Below are 13100 nucleotides of genomic sequence, written 5' to 3'. Positions count from 1 at the left end.
TGTTACCTGCCTTTTGTCTGCCCCCTTTTTTAAACAGAGGCGTAACATTAGCTGCTTTCCAATACGCTGGTACCTCCCCAGAGTCCAGAGAATTTTGGAAGATTATAACGAATGCATCTGCTATAACTTCCGCCATCTCTTTTAATACCCTGGGATGCATTTCATCAGGACCAGGGAACTTGTCTACCTTGAGTCCCATTAGCCTGTCCAGCACTACCCGCCCAGTGATAGTGATTGTCTCAAGGTCCTTCCTTCCCACATTCCTGTGACCAGCAATTTCTGGCATGGTTTTTGTGTCTTCCACTGTGAAGACCGAAGCAAAATAATTGCTTAAGATGTCAGCCATTTCCACATTTCCCATTATTAAATCCCCCTTCTCATCTTCTGAGGGACCAACATTGACTTTAGTCACTCTATTCCATTTTATATGTCGGTAAAAGCTTTTACTATCTGTTTTTATGTTTTGCGCAAGTTCAATTTCGTAATCTATCTTTCCTTTCTTTATTGCTTTCTTAGTCATTGTTTGCTGTCGTTTAACATTTTCCCAATCTTCTAGTTTCCCACTAACCTTGGCCACCTTATACGCATTGGTTTTTAATTTGATACTCTCCTTTATTTCCTTGGTTATCCACGGCAGGTTATCCCTTCTCTTACTGCCCTTCTTTTTCACTGGAATATATTTTTGTTGTGCACCATGAAAGAGCTCCTTCAAAGTCCTCTGCTGTACCTCAATTGTGCCACCGTTTAGTCTGTGTTCCCAGTCTACTTTAGCCAACTCTGCCCTCATCCCACTGTAGTCCCCTTTGTTTTCGCATTGTATGCTCGTTTGAGACATTATTTCCTCACCCTCAATCTATATTACAAATTCAACCAAACTGTGATCACTCATTCCGAGAGGATCTTTTTCTAGGAGATCGTTTATTATTTCTGTCTCATTGCACAGGACCAGATGTAAGATAGCTTGCTCCCTTGTAGCTTCTGTAACATATTGTTCTCAGAAACAATCCTGTATGCATTCTATGAATTGCACCTCCAGGCTACTCCGTGCGATTTGAATTGACCAATCAATATGTAGGTTAAAATCCCCCATGATCACTGCCGTTCCTTTTTCACATGCCTCCATTATTCCCTTGATTATTGCCCGCCCCACCGTCAAGTTATTATTTCGGCGCCGATAAACTACGCCGACCAGTGACTTTTTCCCCTTACTGTCTCTAATCTCCACCCACAATGATTCAACATTTTGTTCATTAGAGCCAATATCATCTCTCACAACTGCCCTGATATCATCCTTTATTAAGAGAGCTACCCCACCTCCTTTCCCTTCTTGTCTATCTTTCCGAATTCTCACCTACCCCTGTATGTTTAATTCCCAGTCTTCGCCACCCTGCAACCACGTTTCTGTAATGGCCACCAAATCATACCTATTTGTCATGATTTGTGCCGTCAACGCATTTACTTTATTTTGAATGCTGCGTGCATTTAGGTAAAGTATTTAATACTAGTTTTTAATCCATGATTTTTAGATTTGACCCCTCCTGCAGCCCCTTTATATTCATACATATTGTCCCTTCCTATCACCTTGTGGTTTACAATTACCCCAGTGCTACTCTGCTCTGTTGCCTCCTGCCTTTTACATTCTTTCTTGGGGTCCTGTTTATCTGCGCTCTCACCCACTCTAGCTCAGAGCCCTCTCCTGCGTTTCGAATACTCCTCGCATTGAGGCACCGAGCTTTCAGGCTTGCCTTTTTATTACACTTTGACCCTTTAGAATTTTGATGTACAGTGGCCCTTTTTGGTTTTTGCCATGGGTTTCTCTGCCCTCTACTTTTACTCATCTCCTTTCTGTCTTTTGTATCTGTCTCCATTTTGTTTCCCTCAGTCTCCCTGCATTGGTTCCCATGCCCCTGCCATATTAGTTTATCTCCTGCCCAACAGCACTAGCAAACACTCCCCCCTAGGACTTTGGTTCCGGACCTGCCCAGGTGCAGACCGAGTGGTTTGTACTGGTCCCACCTCCCCCAGAACCGGTTCCAATGCCCAAGGAATTTGAATCACTCCCTGCTGCACCACTGCTCAAGTCACGTATTCATCTGAGCTATCCTGCGATTCCTCCTCTGACTAGCACGTGGCACTGGTAGCAATCCCGAGATTACTACTTTTGAGGTCCTACTTTTTAATTTAGCTTCTAGCTCTTTAAATTCATCTCGTAGGACCTCATCCCTTTTTTTTACCTAAATCTTTGGTACCAATGTGCACCACTACAACTGGCTGTTCACCCTCCTTTTTCAGAATGTCCCGCACCCGCTCCAAGACATCCTTGACCCTTGCACCAGGGAGGCAACATACCATCCTGGAGTCTCGGTTGCGGACGCAGAAACGCCTATCTATTCCCCTTACAATCGAATCCCCTATCACTATCGCTGTCCCACTATTTTTCCTGCCCTTCTGTGCAGCAGAGCCAGCCATGGTGCCAAGAACTTGGCTGCTGCTACCCTCCCCTGATGAGTCATCCCCCTCAACAGTACTCGATGTGAGGCCAACGTGATATCCGCTATACTGCAGCCCATCAAAGGGTGAGTAACCACTGAATATAAAGGATGAGCTCATAAATATCAGGGGCAGTGCAGTCTGGTCAATGTAAACCCTCCTTTCTTATTCAGCAGTGGCATGAATGGGAGTCAGACGCCACAAAGTTTAATTAAAGACACAAATACAAGCAACACTTGCAAATCTTTTCAGTGTAAACTTTATTTGAAATGCTGCTGCGCTGAATCTGAAAATACGCACGGTGGGATTTTATCTTCACTACTGATTATATTTTGTGTGCACGGTAGGAATAACCGGTGCTGTTAAATTTGATAAAAGTTGCCCCAGATTCGTGGTGTCATCGGCAATGTAGATTTTGAACCAGAAAGCTACAATACAGTGAGTAAAATGGGATATGGTTTTCGAGTTAAGATGCAAAGCACAAGACAAATGATTGAAGTATGGACTGTTCCTGAGTTAGCATTTGTTTGATTGTGCCAAAGAACGTGAGGGGTTAATTTATGATGGTTTCCCATGAAAGCAAAAGAAAAGTTTAAGAAGAAACTATACGGTGCCTGTCAGGTGAGCTCTGCTTGTGATACCTGGTGGGAATGGCCGGAGATTTTAAAGCCCCTTGTATTACAGAACCATCATATAGACAAACATCTCCAGTTCACTGTGGAGCTCTGATGGAGCAACTGTAGTGTGTTTGACTTCAGATCCGAAAATTACGTGTTCAAATCACCTCGTGGTCACTTTGATTGAGTTGATAGCCCTCCAGCAACAGGTGATGTGTGTGTTCTTCCTAACAGCCCATAGAGCACAGAGTCCTGTGTTACGAAGCTGCTCGATGTGAACCTCGATAAAACCACTGCTTCTGTGTCCAAACTGGGTTCCCTGATGGTCCAGTGGTTAGGATTTAGTGCTCTCGCCGCCGCGGTTCGTGGTCAGGGAAATTGTACTTTTAATTCAAAACCTTATAAAAAAATAGTTCATCTATTTTACACATCTTTATGCATCTCCTATGCAAAAAAAAAAGAAGCATTGATTTAAACATCATTAATTAATTCATAAAATTCTATTGTCATATGATATATTTTTCTCTGAGCAGATGAGGAACTTTTGTGCCGTCGCCATTGGGTATAATTCTGGTAATCTGGTGCTTAAAGTGGAGATGTTTCCGCAGTGTACCACAAATCATAGACACCATTAGAGGAAGTCTCTCGGGATCGAGGAGGACTTGCTTCCATCATAAAGTGAGTCCTTTGATGGCTGAACATTCCGATAGGAGAGCCACAGACCCTGTTACAGGTGGGACAGACATACGTCGAGGGAAGGGGTCGGTGGGACTCGTTTGCCGCGTGCTCCTTCCGCTGCCTGCGCTTGGTCTCTTCATGCTCCTTGCGTGGAGACTCAAAGAGCTCAACGCCCTACCGGATGGACTTTCTCCACCTCGCGCGGTCTGCGGCCAGGGTCTCCCAGGTGTCAGTGGTGATGTCGCACTTTACCAGGGACACTTTGAGGGTGTCCTTGTAACGTTTCCGCTGTACTCCTTTGGCTCGTTTACCCTGAAGGAGCTAATCATAAACACGTAAGGATTCGGGGCCGATTTGGCTATTCGTCCCCTCGAGCCTGGTTCACCATTGAAGAAGACTATGGCAGTTCTTCAACAGCCAGATTCAATACCTGGGGCGGAGCCTACAGGCGCCTGGCTGCAATGAGTGATAAAAACCCGCGTTGGACAGAAGCCTGGCGAGCTCAGACAGTAGAGCATGAGACTCTTAATCTCAGGGTCGTGGGTTCGAGCCCCACGTTGGGCGATTGTATTTCTTTTCATTTAATGTTGCTTTCATGGGAAACCTCTGACCGAAACGGCACAAAACAAAAATGTTCCTTTCAAAGTCATTGAACTCCGAAATTTCAGCGCGCCACGAATCTCCTGAATCAGATGCCTCTCGTTTTGCCGACTCAATCCATGTCCCCTTGCAATGTTGTGCTCCCACCCACACTATGAAATGTGCCACTAACTTATCGAATCATGGAATGGTTACAGCACGGAAGGCCATTCGGCCAATCGAGCCCGTGCCGACTCTCAGCGAGTTCCACTCCCCCGCTCTTTCTCTGTAGCTCTGCAATTGTTTTTCCCTCAGACCCTTATCCAACTCCCGTCTGAAAGATAAGATTGAGAGTGACTCCACCGCCCTTTCAAGCCGTGCATTCTAGATCCTAACCACTCGCTGCGAAATGGCCATCTCCTGTTCCGATGTGTAAAGTCTGTGAAACCCGAGATCAATTCCTGCCAAACTCACAGCCTTCCGAAATATAGCACCATCATTCTATTCTCGTAAAACCAGCTCCTGAAGTATCGGCCAGCTCTGTAGGTTAAAGCTCTGGTTTTATACCTTAGATTACTTTAACTGCAGTGTAGTGGTTATCACGTTTGCCTTACACGCGAAAGGTCTCTGGTTCGAGCACGGGTGGAAACATCATTTTGGAGACTATTTTTGCTGTGAAATAAATTGAACAAAAGTCGCCCCAGGTTCCTTGTCGCATGAGCACTGAACATTTTTAACCAGTCTCCAACATACAGAGTGAGTAAAGTCAGATAGGGGATAAAACTTCATCAATGATTCAAAATCCTTAAATAATTAAAGTTCAGATATTGAAGTTTCCACTGTCCCTCAGCAGCAATTCTACAAAAAAACGCTGTCGGTTAATGAGTGGGGAATAAAACAAATAATCTTCATCCATCCCCATCCCCCGACACACAGTTTAATTAGTTGCATGTCATTATTTTAAAGATTTTGAATGAAAGAGTTACTTTCTGAATCTGGGCTCCCTCTGTGAGCACCGCACCACGAAACAAGCAGGAAACACATTTAAGAGTTTACCACAATTGCTGACATTTCTTAGCTTTTTTCTTGTGTTTTTTCAGCTCTTCCTCCTTTTCAGCTCCTGACAGCAGATTTTGCTGTGATTAAACCTGATCACAATGCAATGTCTGTCTCACTGTTTCCCGGGTGTCAGGCAGCGATACGCCTGCTGCCCTCATTTATTTCATGTGACAGGACACAAAAGTTCTAAATCAACATACAGGTAGCCACACACAGCACTGAATCGGCAAGATGGCCGTTCTGTGTTCAGATTATTGTCTCCTCTGGAGATGTGGGTGCATGTCCCACTTCTGATATTATTTTTGAACCAAAAACGTATGTGCGATAAAATGGAACAAGAGCAGTCCGAGGTGCATTGTCACATGATGCAAGCGACCTCGGATCCGGACCAAAGCTCCCCACACACCGAGCACAGGCTCAGGAAAACCCCGGGGGAGAGAATATCGTGGTCACTGGGCCTTCCAGTCACACTGAACAAGTGCCCGGTCTGTAACTTTCCAGAGCAATAACTTGTATCTGAAACTTCCACCAGTCAGGATGGCAAAGCGGTCTCAGGTGCTGTGTTCAGTTCACAGTCTCTTCTGGAAATTTGGGTTCAAATCCCACTCCTGACATTCAGTGTTTTTAATTGCAAACTCATTTGTTTGACACCACTCTGAAGTGCTTTGCGACATCCAACGAACTTAATAAAATGACGCCATTTCAATTACAAACAGTGATATCAAAGTTACTTCTCAAACTGGGAACCGACCCTGGTTGGCTGTCGCGAAAGGAATGGTTTTGTGAAGCATTGAAATTTGCCCTCTAAATATCTCGCACTGCTCATTTAAAAACACGGTTATAATTTGTTTCAGTGCAAAAGAATGCAGGCTCGAAGGGCCAAATGGCCGACTCCTGCTCCTGGTTCTTGTGTTCTTATACAGAGCACAGAATAAATGATTAAATGATCAACTCTCCCTCAGTTCGCATTTCTTTCATTGTGCAAAAGAAGATTATGGGTTCATTTATGATGTTTTCCTGGGAAAGCACCATAAAAGTTTAAGGAAAATAATTCACCCAACATGGGGCTCTAACCCACGACCCGGAGATTAAGAGTCTTATACTCTCCCGACTGAGCTAGCCGGGCCTGCATATATTGCATCTTCCTGTCGCTGATTGCTGCCAGGCGCCTGTTGGCATCGCGCCGTTGGTTTATCTCGAGCTTCAAACCACGAAACCGGTTCTCCGTAATTTCAAGGCTTGTACGGAGATCAATCATCAAAAGCCGTGTCATTAACCACAGCTGGGCCGTCAATTTTCTGATCGCACCGTGATTTCAGTCCTTTTCAATATCTCTTGTCTACTTGCCGGTGTTTCCCGATTCTTTCGGTCTCTCTGGCTCTTTAATCTGTGTGTGGTCACCTGCAGGTTGATTCTCGATGAATGCCTGTGTTTGTGTCTTCAAGACCAATAGAAAATATTTCTGATATATTTCTTACGTTCTCTCCAATGCCTTGATATCCTTCCTAAATTCTGGTGCTCAGAACTGTAAACAGTTCTCCAACTGAGGCGTAAACCGGGATTGAAAAGGTATGGTATAACTTCCTCGCTGGTGCCCTCTATTTCACTACATTTCAAGCCAAGGGCCCTGTATTCTTTTTAAACAACTTAGCAACTTATTTACCCAGCTTCAAAGAATTCTGTGTGTAAATCACTCAATCCTTCTGCTTCCCTTTTAACACAATACCATTTCGTTTATGTTTTCTCATATCACCTCCCTTTGTTTCCCAGACCTTGCACACAGGTACAGAATGCGGCCCATTCAGCCCCTTGAGCCTGTTACACAGGAACAGGAGGAGGCCCATTCAGCCCCTCGAGCCTGTTACACAGGAAGAGGAGTAGGCCCATTCAGCCTCTCGAGCCTGTTACACAGGAACAGGAGTGGGCCCACTCAGCCCCACGAGCCTGTTGCACAGGAAGAGGAATAGGCCCATTCAGCCCTTGAGCCTGTTGCACAGGAACAGGAGTAGGCCCATTCAGTCCCTCGAGCCTGTTGCACAGGTACAGGAGGAGGCCCATTCAACCCCTTGATCCTGTTACACAGGAACAGAAGTAGGCCCATTCAACCCTCGAGCCTGTTGCACAGGAACAGGAGGAGGCCATTCAGCCCCTCAAGCCTTTTACACAGGAACAGGAGGAGGCCCATTCAGCCCCTCGAGCCTGATAAACAGGAACAGCAGGAGACCCATTCAGCCCCTCGAGCCTGTTGCACAGGAACAGGAGGAGGCCATTCAGCCCCTCAAGCCTGTTACACAGGAACAGGAGGAGGTCCATTCAGCCCCTTGAGCCGGTTCCGCCATTCAATGAGATCATGGCTGGTCTGTGAGCAAACTCCATATACCCGCCTTTGGCCCATATTCCTTAATACCTTTGGTCAAAATGAGATGTAAAATGAACAACTGACCCAGCACCAACTGACCTTTGCAGAAGGGAGTTCCTAACCTCTCCCACCCTGTGTGTGTTCGAATATTTCCGAATTTCACTCCTGAAACATCTGGCTCTAATATTTAGACTATGACCACTAGTCTGGGACTCCCCAACCAGCGGGAATCATTTCTCTCTATCTACTCTAGCTGTTCCCTTATTATCTTGAAAATTTTGATCAAATCACTGCTCGACCCTCTAATTTCCAGTGGGTGTAATCTCATATCTTAATTTAAACCTTGGAATCCAGGTATCATTCTGGGAAACCGACACAGTGCTCCCTCCAAAGCCAATATAGCCTTCCTAAGGCAAGGTCAGTGAAAACTGAATCAAGGGACGGGTCTTACTAGATTTAATCTGATGGTTTCCAGCAGGCATTTGGTAAGGACCCACACATCATCATCATCATCATAATAGGCGGGTCCTCGACCGAGGAAGGCTTAATTCCACATGGGTTCACAGGTGATTCAATGAAGGACCCGATGTTCCAGTTCTGAACTCCAATCAAAGGGTGGAAGATGCCTGTGGGTGGATTGTTTTAACGTTGTGTGACCATTGCACACCAGCCACCACACGGGATTGACAGAGCGAGGCATTGGTCCAGTGCTGCACGTCATCAAAACCCAGGTCGCCGTTTGGTGCGTGGGCAGGAACATCGGCGGACCCAGGTACAGCGGAGGAGCGGGAAGGTCAGTGTGGAGGAACAGTGAGAGATCGTGGTGGAGGAGCGGTGAGAGATCGTTGTGGAGGAATGGTGAGAGGTCCTGGTCGAGGAACGGCGAGAGATCGTGTTGGAAGAACGGTGAGAGATCGTGGGGGAGGAGTGACGAGAGATCGTGGTGGAGGAGCGGTGATAGGTCGTGGTGGAGGAAAGTTGAGAGATCGTGGTGGTGGAACGGTGAGAGGTCGTGGTGGAGGAGAGAAGAGAGATCGTGGTGGAGAAACGGTGAGAGATCGTGGTGGAGGAACGGTGAGAGGTCGTGGTGGAGGAATGGTGAGAGATCATGGCGGAGGAATGGTGAGAGATTGTGGTGGAGGAGCGGTGATAGGTCGTGATGGAGGAACTGTGAAAGATCGTGGTGGAGGAACTGTGAGAGATCGTGGCGGAGGAACGGTGAGAAATCGTGGTGCAGGAACGGTGAGAGATCGTGCTGGGGGAACGGGGAGAGATCGTGGTGGAGGAACGGTGTGAGATCGTGATGGAGGAACGGTGAGAGATCGTGGCGGAGGTGCGGCGAAGGTTAAACACAAGGGATGATGGCAGAAATCAAAGTTGAGGCAACGTATGTGTTGTGTATCTGTAAAGCATGCACTCCCATGTTCCGCCACCAGGGAGCTCATCACCTGAAGTCCCAAGGGATCCCAGCACCATTTGGGAGCACTGTATATAAGCCGGCCCCTAAGGCCAGTTCCTCACTCTGGAGTGTCTTATGAAAGACTGAGGTCACTGTTACTTTAACCTCCCATGTGCAGCATCATCTGTGTTAGGAACACAATAACTGGCGACGAGTATATGAATCCAGCACAAACTTGCAGCAAACTGTGGGCATCCTGGAGAAGTTCTCGGAAGGTGAGGACTGGGAAGCCTATGTCGAATGGCTAAACCAGTACTTTGTAGCCAACGAGCTGGACGGAGAAGGAAGTGCTGCAAAAAGGAGAGTTGTCCTCCTCACTGTCTGTGGGGCTCAGACATACAGTCTCATGAAGAATCTTCTGGCTCCGGTGAAACCCACAGACAAATCGTATGAGGAGCTGTGTACACTGGTTCGGGAGCATCTTAACCCGAGGGAGGTCGTGCTATGGCGAGGTATCTGTTCTACACGTGCCAGCAATCTGAAGGTCAGGAAGTGGCGAGTTACATCGCGGAGCTAAGGCGACTTGCAGGATAATGTGAGTTTTATTGCTACCTGGAGCAAATGCTCAGAGACTGTTTTGTACTGGGCATCGGCCACGAGACCATCCTACGAAAAACTTTAGCTGTACAGACACCGACCCTCAGTAAGGCCATTGTGATAACACAGGTATTTATGTCCACCAGTGATAACACCAAACAAATCTCTCAGCACACAAGTTCTAGCAATGTTCATAAATTAACTGGAACTGCGTTTGTGAGCAGAAATGTACAGGGCAGAACCCACGAGTCTGCAACTGCCAGCAGGCCTCAGGTGACCCAGATGAGTCAGTGTCCCCAACAAAGGATGAGTGCAAGGCAATTCACAACTTGTTGGCGTTGTGCAGGCTTCCATTCAGCCTATTCATGCCGCTTCAAAGGGTATGTTTGCAAGAGCTGTGGAACAATGGGGCATCTCCAACGAGCTTGCGAATAAGCTGCAAGCTCTGCAAAAGCTGCGAACCACCATGTGGCAGAGGAATATCGGTCCATGGTGGATCAAAGCAATTTCGAGCCTCAGAGAGAGGAGGCAGATGCTGAAGTACACGGGGTGCACACATTTTCGACGAAATGTCCACCTATAATACTAAATGTAACTTTGAATGGCTTACCCCTAACCATGGAACTGGACTCTGGCGCTACCCAATCCATCCTGAGTAAAAAGATGTTTGAGAGACTGTGGTGCAACAAGGCATTCAGAGCAGCCCGAAGCCCCATCCACATGAAACTGAGAATGTACACCAAAGAGCTTATCACTGTCCTGGGCAGCGTCATGGTCAAGGTCACCTCCGAGGGCACGGTGCACGAACTGCCACTCTGGATTGTCCCGGGCGCTGGCCCCACACTGCTTGGAAGGAGCTGGCGGGGAAAAGCCGCTGGAACTGGGATACCATCCGAACGCTATCACATGTCGATGAGGCCTTATGTTCCCAGGTTCTGAACAAATTTCCTTCCCTTTCTGAGCCAGGCATTGGAAACTTTTCCGGGGCGAAGGTGCGGATCCACTCGGTCCCAGAGGCACGATCCATTCACCACAACGCGCGAGCGGTACCTCACATGATGAGGAGAGAGGGGAAATCGAGCTGGACAGGCTGCAACACGAGGGCTTCATCTCCCCAGTGGAATTCAGCGAGTGGGCCAGCCCGATTGTTTCAGTGCTCAATAGTGATGGCACCGTCAGGGTTTGCGGCGATTATAAAGTAACTATTAATCGTTTCTCGCTACAGGACCAATACCCGCTACCTAAGACAGACGACCTATTTGGCGCGCTGGCAGGAGGAAAGGCGTTCACCAAGCTTGAGCTGACTTCGGCCTACATGACGCAGGAGCTGGAGGAGTCTTTGAAGGGCCTCACCTGCATAAACATGCAAAAGGGACTGTTCAGCGACAACAGATGCCCGTTTGGAATTCGGTCGGCTGCAGCTATCTTCCAGAGAAACATGGAGAGCCAACTCAAGTCGGTACCACACATGGTGGTCTTTCAGGACGACATATTGGTTTTGGGTCTGGACACAGCCGAACACATACAAAACCTGGAGGAGGTCCTCCATCGACTGGATCGCGTAGGGCTGCGGCTGAAGAGGTCGAAATGCGTCTTCATGGCAACAGAAGTGGAGATTTTGGGGAGAAAGATAACGGCGGACGGCATTCGGCCCACAGACGCCAATAAAGATGTTATCATGAACGCGCCCAGGCAACAGAACATCACGGAGCTGCGGTCGTTCTTTGGACTCCTCAACTATTTTGGTAACTTTCTATCGGGGTTAAGCACCTTTTAGAGCCTCTACATGTGTTATTGCACAAAGGTGAGAATTGAGTATGGGGAAGAAAAAACAAGTGTTTGCTTTTGACAAAGCCAGCATCCTTTTATGCTCCATCAAGCTGCTTGTATTGTATAACCCGTGTAAAAGACTTGTGCTAACATGTGACGTGTCGTCGTACGGAGTCGGGTGTGTATTACAACAAGCAAACATTGCGGGGAAGTTGCAACCTTTCACCAATGCTTCCAGGAGCTTGTCTAAGGCCGAGAGGGCCTACAGCATGATTGAGAAAGAGGCATTAGCGTGTGTGTTCAGGGTCAAGAAAATGCATCAGTTTCTGTTTGGCCTCAAATTTGAGCTGGAAACCGATCACATGCCCCTCACATCCCTGATCGCTGAAAACAAGGGGATAAATACTAATGCCTCAGCCCGCATACAAAGGTGGGCACTCACGTTCTCAGCGTATAACTAGAAAATCCTCCACAGGCCAGGCACTGAGAATGTTGCGGATGCTCTGTCGGCTACCATTGCCCACCACAGCGGTAGACATGGCGCAGCCTGCAAACTTATTGATGGGGGCGCAGCCCGCTGACTTGTTGATGGTCATGGAAGCGTTTGAAAATGATAAATCACCTTTTGCGGCCCGCCAGATTAGGACTTGGACCAGCCAAGATCTTCTGCTGTCTCTAGTAAAAAAACTGTGTATTGCATGGGAGCTGGGCCAGCATCCTCGTTGAAATACAAGAGCCAATCAAGCCGTTCCAGCGGCGAAAGGACGAGCTGTCGAGTCAGGCAGACTGCCTGTTGTGGGGTAACCGCGTAGTGCTGCCAAAAAAAGGCAGGGAGACGTTCATCTCGGATCTCCACAACACACACCCGGGTATAGTAATGATGAAAGCGATAGCGAGATACCACATGTGCTGGCCCGGTATCGACTCTGACTTCGAGTCCTGTGTACGGCAATGCAGTGTCTGTGCTCAGTTGAGCAACGCCTCCACAGAGGCACCACCAAGTTTGTGGTCCTGGCCTCCAGAACAGGGTCGAGGATCCATGTCAACTATGCAGGCCCATTTCTTGGTAAAATGTTCCTGGTGGTGGTGGATGATTTTTCAAAATGGATTGAATGTGAAATAATGTCGGGAAGCACCGCCACCGCCACCATTGAAAGCCTGAGGGCCATGTTTGCCACGCACGGCATGCGTGACATTCTGGTCAGTGCCAACGGGCCATATTTCACCAGTGCCAAATTTAAAGAATTCATGACCCGCAATGGGATCAAACATAGCACCTCGACCCGGTTTAAACCAGCCTCCAATGGGCAGGCAGAGCGGGCAGCACAAACAATCAAACAGAGCCTCAAACGAGTCACAGAAGGCTCACTCCTAACCCGCCTGTCCCGAGTACTGCTCAGCTATAGCACGGAGACCCCACTCGCTCATAGGGGTGCCCCCGGCTGAGCTACTCATGAAAATGACACTTAAAAGCAGACTCTCGCTGGTCCACCCCAACTTGCATGATCAGATAGAGTGCAGGCGTCAGCAACAAAATGTAAATGATGGTCGC

At 47.7% G+C, this 13100-nt stretch overlaps 1 non-coding gene across 1 annotated transcript; it reads left to right on the top strand.

Moving 5' to 3' along the window:
- The first annotated feature begins 4276 nt into the window (after positions 1–4276).
- On the top strand, positions 4277–4349 carry trnak-cuu (transfer RNA lysine (anticodon CUU)). The gene has a single exon. It is a non-coding gene; the product is annotated as a tRNA-Lys (tRNA).
- Positions 4350–13100: the final 8751 nt, after the last annotated feature.

The sequence above is a fragment of the Pristiophorus japonicus genome, unplaced genomic scaffold (assembly GCF_044704955.1).
Source record: "Pristiophorus japonicus isolate sPriJap1 unplaced genomic scaffold, sPriJap1.hap1 HAP1_SCAFFOLD_109, whole genome shotgun sequence".
Lineage (NCBI taxonomy): Eukaryota > Metazoa > Chordata > Chondrichthyes > Pristiophoridae > Pristiophorus > Pristiophorus japonicus.
The sequence above is the reverse complement of the archived record's forward strand: the minus strand, read 5'-3'. Positions and strand labels throughout refer to the sequence as shown.